Below are 8,355 nucleotides of genomic sequence, written 5' to 3' on the forward strand. Positions count from 1 at the left end.
ATTTTTTTTGTTTCTTGTTTGAGTCTTGAGTCAAGTTTTAAGGTTGGTGTCAATTGCATCTTTTTAATTTTCTAAAAATTATTTTCGAAAATTTCATGCATTGCATTCTTCATGATCTTCAAGTTGTTATTGGCCAGTCTTCTTGTTTGATCTTCATATTTTCTTGTTTTGTGTCTTTTCTTGTTTTTCATATGCATTCTTGAATTCTTAGTGTCTAAAAATTAAAAGTTTTTAAGTTTGGTGTCTGGCATGTTTTCTTTTCTTTAAAATTTTTCAAGAATAAGTTTTTGGTGTTCATCTTGATATTCAAAGTGTTCTTGGTGTTCATCTTGACATTCATAGTGTTCTTGCATGCATCACATGTTTTAATCCAAAATTTTCATGCATTGAGTCAATTTTGTGTTTTTCTCTTTCATCATTAAAAATTCAAAAATAAAAAAAATATCTTTCCCTTTTTCACTCATAAATTTTCGAAAATTTGAGTTGACTTTTTCAAAACTATTTAAAATTTAGTTGCTTCTTATGAGTCAAATCAAATTTTCAATTTAAAAATCTTATCTTTTTCAAAAATTTTTTCGTTTTTCTTATTTATTTTCGAAAATTTTAAAAATATTTTCCAAAAATCTTTTTCTTAATTTTCTCTCATAATTTTCGAAAATATTATCAACAATTAATGTTTTGATTCAAAAATTTCAAGCTTGTTACTTTCTTGTTAAGAAAGATTCAAACTTTAAGTTCTAAGAATCATATCTTATGATTACTTGTGAGTCAAGTCATTAATTTTGATTTTAAAATTTAAATCTTTTTCAAAACTAATTTTAATCATATCTTTCTATCATATCTTTTTAAATCATGTTTTTTCAAAAAATTTGATTTTAAAATATCTTCTCTAACTTCTTATCTTCTTATCTTTTCAAAATTGATTTTCAAATCTTTCTCAACTAACTAATTGACTTTTTGTTTATTTCTTATCTTTTTCAAAATCACCTAACTACTCTTCCCTCTCTAATTTTCGAAAATACCTCCCTCTTTTTCAAACATTCTTTTTAATTAATTAATTGTTTTAAATTTTAATTTTAATTTTATTTCTCCTTTAATTTTTGAAAATCATCAACCCCTTTTCAAAAATTATTTTTGAAAACTCCTCCCTCTCATCTTCTTCTATTTATTTAATTACTTACTAACACTTCTTTTCATCTCATATCTCTGCTCCTATCCTTACCCTTGTGTTTGGATTATCCATTCTTCTTCACTCTTATTCCCTTTCTTCTTCTACTAACAATAAGGAACCTCTTTACTGTAACATAGAGGATTCCTCTTCTTTTCTTGTTCTCTTCTCTTTTATATGAGCAGGAACAAGAAAAAGGGCATTCTTGTTGAAGCTGATCCAGAACCTGAAAGGACTCTGAAGAGAAAACTAAGAGAAGCTAAATTACAGCAATTCAGAGACAACCTTACTGAAATTTTCGAACAAGAAAAGGAGATGGTAGACGCACCTAACAACAATAATGCAAGGAGGATGCTTGGTGATTATACTACACCTACTTCCAAGTTTGATGGAAGAAGCATCTCAATCCCTACCATTGGAGCAAAAAATTTTGAGCTGAAACCTCAATTAGTTGCTCTAATGCAACAGAACTGCAATTTCCATGGACTTCCATCAGAAGATCCCTATCAGTTTTTAACTGAGTTCCTGCAGATCTGTGAGACTATTAAGACTAATAGAGTAGATCCTGAAGTCTACAGGCTCATGCTTTTCCCTTTTGCTGTAAGAGACAGAGCTAGAACATGGTTGGACTCACAACCTAAAGATAGCCTGAACTCTTGGGATAAGCTGGTCACGGCCTTCTTGGCTAAGTTTTTTCCTCCTCAAAAGCTGAGCAAGCTTAGAGTGGATGTTCAGACCTTCAAGCAAAAAGATGGTGAATCCCTCTATGAAGCTTGGGAAAGATACAAGTAGATGACCAAAAGGTATCCTCCTGACATGCTTTCAGAATGGACCATTCTGGATATATTCTATTATGGTCTGTCTGAGTTCTCCAAGATGTCACTGGACCATTCTGCAGGTGGATCCATTCACCTAAAGAAAACGCCTGCAGAAGCTCAAGAACTTATTGACATGGTTGCAAATAATCAATTCATGTATACTTCTGAGAGAAATTTCGTGAATAATGGGATGCCTCAGAAGAAGGGAGTTCTTGAAATTGATACTCTGAATGCCATATTAGCTCAGAACAAAATGTTGACTCAGCAAGTCAACATGATTTCCCAGAGTCTGAATGGAATGCAAGCTGCATCCAACAGTACTCAAGAGGCATCTTCTGAAGAAGAAGCTTATGATCCTGATAACCCAGCAATAGCAGAGGTAAATTACATGGGTGAACCTTATGGAAACACCTATAATTCATCATGGAGAAATCATCCAAATTTCTCATGGAAGGATCAACAAAAGCCTCAACAAGGCTTTAATAATGGTGGAAGAAACAGGTTTAGCAATAGCAAGCCTTTTCCATCATCTTCTTAGCAATAGACAGAGAACTCTGAACAAAATACCTCTAATTTAGCAAACTTAGTCTCTGATCTATCCAAGGACACTCTAAGTTTCATGAGTGAAACAAGGTCCTCCATTAGAAATTTGGAGGCACAAGTGGGCCAGCTAAGTAAGAAAATCACTGAAACACCTCCTAGTACTCTCCCAAGCAATACAGAAGAGAATCCAAAGAGAGAGTGCAAGGCCAGTGATATATCAATTATGGCCGAACCCACAAGGGAGGGAGAGGACGTGAATTCTAGTGAGGAAGACCTCCTGGGACGTCCAGTGATCAATAAGGAGTTTCCCTCTGAGGAACCAAAGGAATCTGAGGCTTATCTAGAGACCATAGAGATTCCATTAAACCTCCTTATGCCCTTCATGAGCTATGATGAGTATTCTCCTTCTGAAGAGAATAAGGATGTTACTGAAGAGCAAGTTGCCAAGTACCTTGGTGCAATCATGAAGCTGAATGCCAAATTATTTGGCAATGAGACTTGGGAAGATGAACCTCCCTTGCTCATCAATGAACTGAGTGATCTGGATCAACTGACATTGCCTCAGAAGAAACAGGATCCTGGAAAGTTCTTAATACCTTGTACCATAGGCACCATGACCTTTGAGAAGGCTCTGTGTGACCTTGGGTCAGGGATAAACCTTATGCTACTCTCTGTAATGGAGAAATTGGGAATCTTTGAGGTACAGGCTGCCCAATTCTCATTAGAGATGACAGACAAATCCATGAAATAGGCTTATGGACAAGTAGAGGACGTGTTAGTAAAGGTTGAAGGCCTTTACATCCCTGCTGATTTCGTAATCCTAGACACTGGAAAGGATGAGGATGAATGCATCATCCTTAGAAGACCTTTCCTAGCCACAGCAAGAGCTGTGATTGATGTGGACAGATGAGAGTTGGTCCTTCAACTGAATGAGGACAACTTTGTGTTTAAAACTCAAGGATCTCTTTCTGTAACAATGGAGAGGAAGTATGAAAAGCTTCTCTCAGTACAGAGTCAACTAAAGCCCCCACAGTCAAACTCTAAGTTTGGTGTAGGGAGGCCTCAGCCAAACTCTAAGTTTGGTGTTGAACTCCCATATCCAAACTCTAAGTTTGGAGTTGGGAGTCTATAAAATTGACCTGATCACCTGTGTGGCTCCATGAGAGCCCACTGTCAAGCTATTGACATTAAAGAAGCGCTTGTTGGGAGGCAACCCAATTTTTATTTATCTAATTTTATTTTTATTTTCATTGTTCTTTCATGTTTTATTAGGTTCATGATCATGTGGAGTCATAAAATAAATACAAAAATTAAAAACAGAATCAAAAATAGCAGAAGAAAAATCACACCCTGGAGGAAGGACTTACTGGCGTTTAAACTCCAGTAAGGAGCATCTGGCTGGCGTTCAACGCCAGAACAGAGCATGGATCTGGCGTTGAACGCCAGAAACAAGCAACATTTTGGCGTTCAAACGCCAGGAATGCACCCTGAGAAGAGCTGGCGCTGAACGCCAGAAACATGCTGCATCTGGGTGTTGAACGCCCAGAACAAGCATCAACTCAGCGTTTAAACGCCAGAATTGCATGCAAAGGCATTTTACATGCCTAATTGGTGCAGGGATGCAAATCCTTGACACCTCAGGATCTGTGGGCCCCACAGGATCATCTCAGCATCTGTGGACCCCACAGGATCCCCACCTACCTCCACTCATACTCTTCCCTCTTCTCATTCATCCTCTCTTCCCAATAAACACCCTTCCCCAAAACCCTTCACCAATCACCTCAATCTCTCTTCCCTATTACCACCTACCACCACTCATATCCTTCCACTCTTCCCCATAAACCCCACCTACCTTCAAAATTCAAAATCACTTTCCCACACAAATCCACCCAAAATGGCCGAACCTACCCCCTCTCCCCTCACTATATAAACCCCTCCATCCCTCCTTCACTTCCACACAATACAACCCTCTCTTCTATACCTTGGCCGAATACACCCCCCTCACTCTCCTCCATATTTTCTCTTCTTCTACTTCTTTTCTTTCTTCTCTTGCTCGAGGGTGAGCAATTTTCTAAGTTTGGTGTGGTAAAAGCATAAGCTTTTTGTTTTTCCATTACCATTGATGGCACCTAAGACCATAGAAACCTGATGGGAAGCAGAAGCTGGTGAATTAAAAATTTATTAACATGGTTACGTTGCAAGTATAGTTCTTAACTCACCGAAAATCTGCCTATCAATTTAGAAATATGTCATAGAGAGTTTAACTTAAAATTACTGGGAGTTTTAAGTCCCAGGTCGTCTCCCAACGAGTTGCAGAAAAGTGTGCTGTTTTATTAATCAAATGTTACAAGAAGTTGAGCTAAATAAATTGGAAATTAAATTGAGGAATTTTAAATAATATAAATAAAAGCCTTGACTGGGAATTGATTGGTTAGAATCTCTATCATTGATGGTGTGATTGTAAGATTAATTCATAATTAATGGTTGTTCTGTTTGGTTATCCTTTACTAGGTAAGGGAAAGTCAAACAAGTGAGAATGCTAGATCTGTTCACAAGTTGCAACCCACTTAGTTCAAAGGGATTGGCGTCGGTGACAGGATAGCAGTCCAACTTTTAACCCAATTACAAATTTTCTTTCAATCCTTCCAACTCAAGAGTTCCTTTCAATCAACTCCCCATCAAGTAAGGGAACTACTCATGCATTGTAAATAAAGAATCCATAGCACATGAAAGGGAATTAAAAGAAGACATGATTATTGGAATTGAAATTGAATTAAAAAGAAATAATCCTTGCATTAAATAATCATAAAAGTATCTGAATGACAAAATTGAACATAACAAAGAACATGGAAGATTAGAACTAAGTTAAGAGAACAAACTAGAATGATGAAGTCTTGATGAGGAAATAACTCTTCTCAATGTTCCAATGCTAAGACCAATTGAAAATTAAAATTCTAAAAACTAGAGAGAAAAACCTAAGAGAGTGAAAAACTAGATCTAAAACTACTGAATGAAAAATGTGTGTTGTTTCTGCATATTCTCTGACTTTAGTCTGCTGTTCCGGGCCAAAAACTGGGCCGAAATAAGGTCCAAAATCGCCCCCAACGAATTCTGCAGATTATGCAGATCGCACATGTCACGCGATCGCGTCATCCATGCGGACGCGTCGCTTGCGCTTTTTTCTCTCCATGCGTTCGCCTCGTCCACGCTACCGCGTCGCTTGCGCTTTCCAACCCGCGCGGCCGCAAAAGCCATGCAGCCGCGTCACTACGAATTGCGCTCCTTCGTGTGGTCGCGTGAGCCATGCGACCGCGTCACTTCTCATTGGTTATCTCTTCAAATTCTTGTGTTCCTTCCATTTTTGCTAGCTTTCTTTCCAATCTCCAACTCATTCATGCCCTATAAAGTCTGAAACACTTAACACACAGATCACGGCATCGAATGGAATAAAGAAGAATTAAAAATAAATAATTAAAGTCTCTAGGAAGCAATTTTCAAACATGTACTGAATTTAGGAAGGAAATCTAAATGCATGCTAAATTGATGAATAAGTGGGTAAGGGTCATGACAAAACCACACAATTAAACACAATATAAACTATAAAATAGTGGTTTATCAACCTCCCCACACTTAAACATTAGCATGTCCTCATGCTAAATTGAAGGAGACAAGGAAATAAGTATGAACATGCAAAAACTCATGAAATGCAATGCAATCCTACATATATAAATAAATGCAACTATATGATTATTGTCCACTTGATCAAAAGTAAATAAGCCCTTCAAAACAATTACAAATCAAATTCCACTAATTCTATCATTATATAATAAAACTGATAAAAGTGAAAGAAGATAGCTTATGAAAGCAGGAAAGATGAAAATTTAAGCATTGAACCCTCACTGATAATGTATGTACGCTCTAATCTCTAGTGTATAGGGTAATCACTCTATTCTTCTCTAGTCAAGTTTTCCAACTTTTGTTTTTCTCCTAACCAATCAACAATAGTTAATATACCAATGCAAACATCATGAGGTCTTTTCAAGGTTGTAATGGGGCCAAGGTGCAGGTAAGGGTATACATATGGCTAAGTGAGCTTTATAAATTGAATCTTTAATTAACCTAAGCTCTCACCTAATATACATATATTCTATATACTTTTAAATTCATGCCTAGCTACCCATAATTTCCTTTTTCAACCCATACTCATGTTTCAACTTTGTACTTTGATTCTATCCTATGTGCATTGGTCTTTGAATTTTTAATTTAACATTGGGGTAATTTTGTCCCCTTATTTATTTGTTTATCATTTTTTTTTCAATGCACATAGATTTTTCATTCTTATATTTTCACATGAGTAGGTATCCAAATTCCCTTTAAATTTTCATGACACATCCCCTTAACAACTTTTGTTTCCACAATTTCCCATACTTAACTAGCACACACAATTCTATCTTAAGCTAACCAAAGATTCAATTTGGGATATGCAATTTGTTTTTCATCTTAAGGTTAGTAATGTGGTAAAATATAGAACAGATGGGGTTTTAAAGGCTTAAAGTGGTTAACAAGGGTAATTGAAAAGGGTAGGCTTGATTTGGATAAGTGAGTTTAAACAAATAATGGCCTCAATCATGTGCAAGCATATAAATATAATAAATATTGGACATATAAGATAAAACAAAATATAGATTACAATCATAGAGAAGTAAACACACAAGAATAAAATAATTATGGTTAAATAATGTAACCATACATAAAGGCTCAAATCTTTCACAGGTTGTGTGTTCTCTAGCTCAAACATCATGTTCCAAATACAACTCAAGCAGATTTATCATAAAAATTTTGAAAGATTAGTGAAATTTTATTCCAAAGATAGATTTTTAAAAGAAACTTATTGTCTTTTCAATCAAGTAGAACATGCATGCAACTATTCTAACCTATACAATTTATCCTATTCTATAAAGAGAAGAAAATCTAACTAAAATATCCTGATTATTGGTGTACAGAGAAGAGAAATTATCTCCGGAAGTCAGGTACTGACCGACCTCCCCACACTTAAGGCTTTGCACCGTCCTCGGTGCCATCTGTCAGAAACAGGGGTGGGCTGGTAGCAGTATCTCCACAGTCGGGACCATCATGGCTCCCGGTGCTGGTAAAAGAAGTGGAGTCCGGAGTGTCTGAATCCTTGAATTTGCCCATGATCAGCTCCTTGAGGTATGTGAATCGGCGCTTGTTACGGCGCTCTCTCATCTTAGCTTTCTGTTCATGCCGATCCAACTTTTCAAGTAACTATTGGAGTAATTTCTCAGTGGTAGATGCTTGTGGTGTTAAAGAAGGAATATCTTCAACTGGCTCAGTATGCTGGCTTGTAGTGGCTGCTGAAAGTCTGAGGTATTTCCCGTTAGGGACATATTGATCATCCCGTGGAAGCATGGCTTTGGTGTCCCCAGCTTTGTATGAGACTCTGGCTGCTGAGACAAGATCTGAGACCAGGGCGGGAAAAGGTAGGTTGCCCACGATTTGTACGTGTTCCATAGCATTCCGGATATGTCTTGAGAGATTCAGAGGTTGGTCTGTAAGGATGCACCATAGTAAAACAACCATGTCTGCAGTGAAAGAGGACTCATGAGTGCTCAGAAAGACGTAATGGGACATGATCTGTGCCCATACGCGAGCCTCCAAGGTAAGTGCGGAAGCCAAGATTTCCTTAGGACGGGTACGATGGTATCCGTAGATCCAACGGCTACCAGGTAATGCAATGACTCCGAGAATGGAGTCCCAATCAAATTGGTATCTCTGGCGCTGAAGGGTGGCTTCTTGAAAAGTGTC

General features: G+C 37.2%; 1 non-coding gene across 1 annotated transcript; it reads right to left on the reverse strand.

The window, feature by feature from the left end:
- Positions 1-1,882: 1,882 nt before the first annotated feature.
- On the reverse strand, positions 1,883-1,990 carry LOC148561439 (small nucleolar RNA R71). The gene has a single exon (XR_015887707.1). It is a non-coding gene; the product is annotated as a small nucleolar RNA R71 (small nucleolar RNA).
- Positions 1,991-8,355: the final 6,365 nt, after the last annotated feature.

The sequence above is a fragment of the Arachis ipaensis genome, chromosome B6, assembly GCF_059453495.1.
Source record: "Arachis ipaensis isolate K30076 ecotype BB chromosome B6, ASM5945349v1, whole genome shotgun sequence".
NCBI classification, from domain to species: domain Eukaryota; kingdom Viridiplantae; phylum Streptophyta; class Magnoliopsida; order Fabales; family Fabaceae; genus Arachis; species Arachis ipaensis.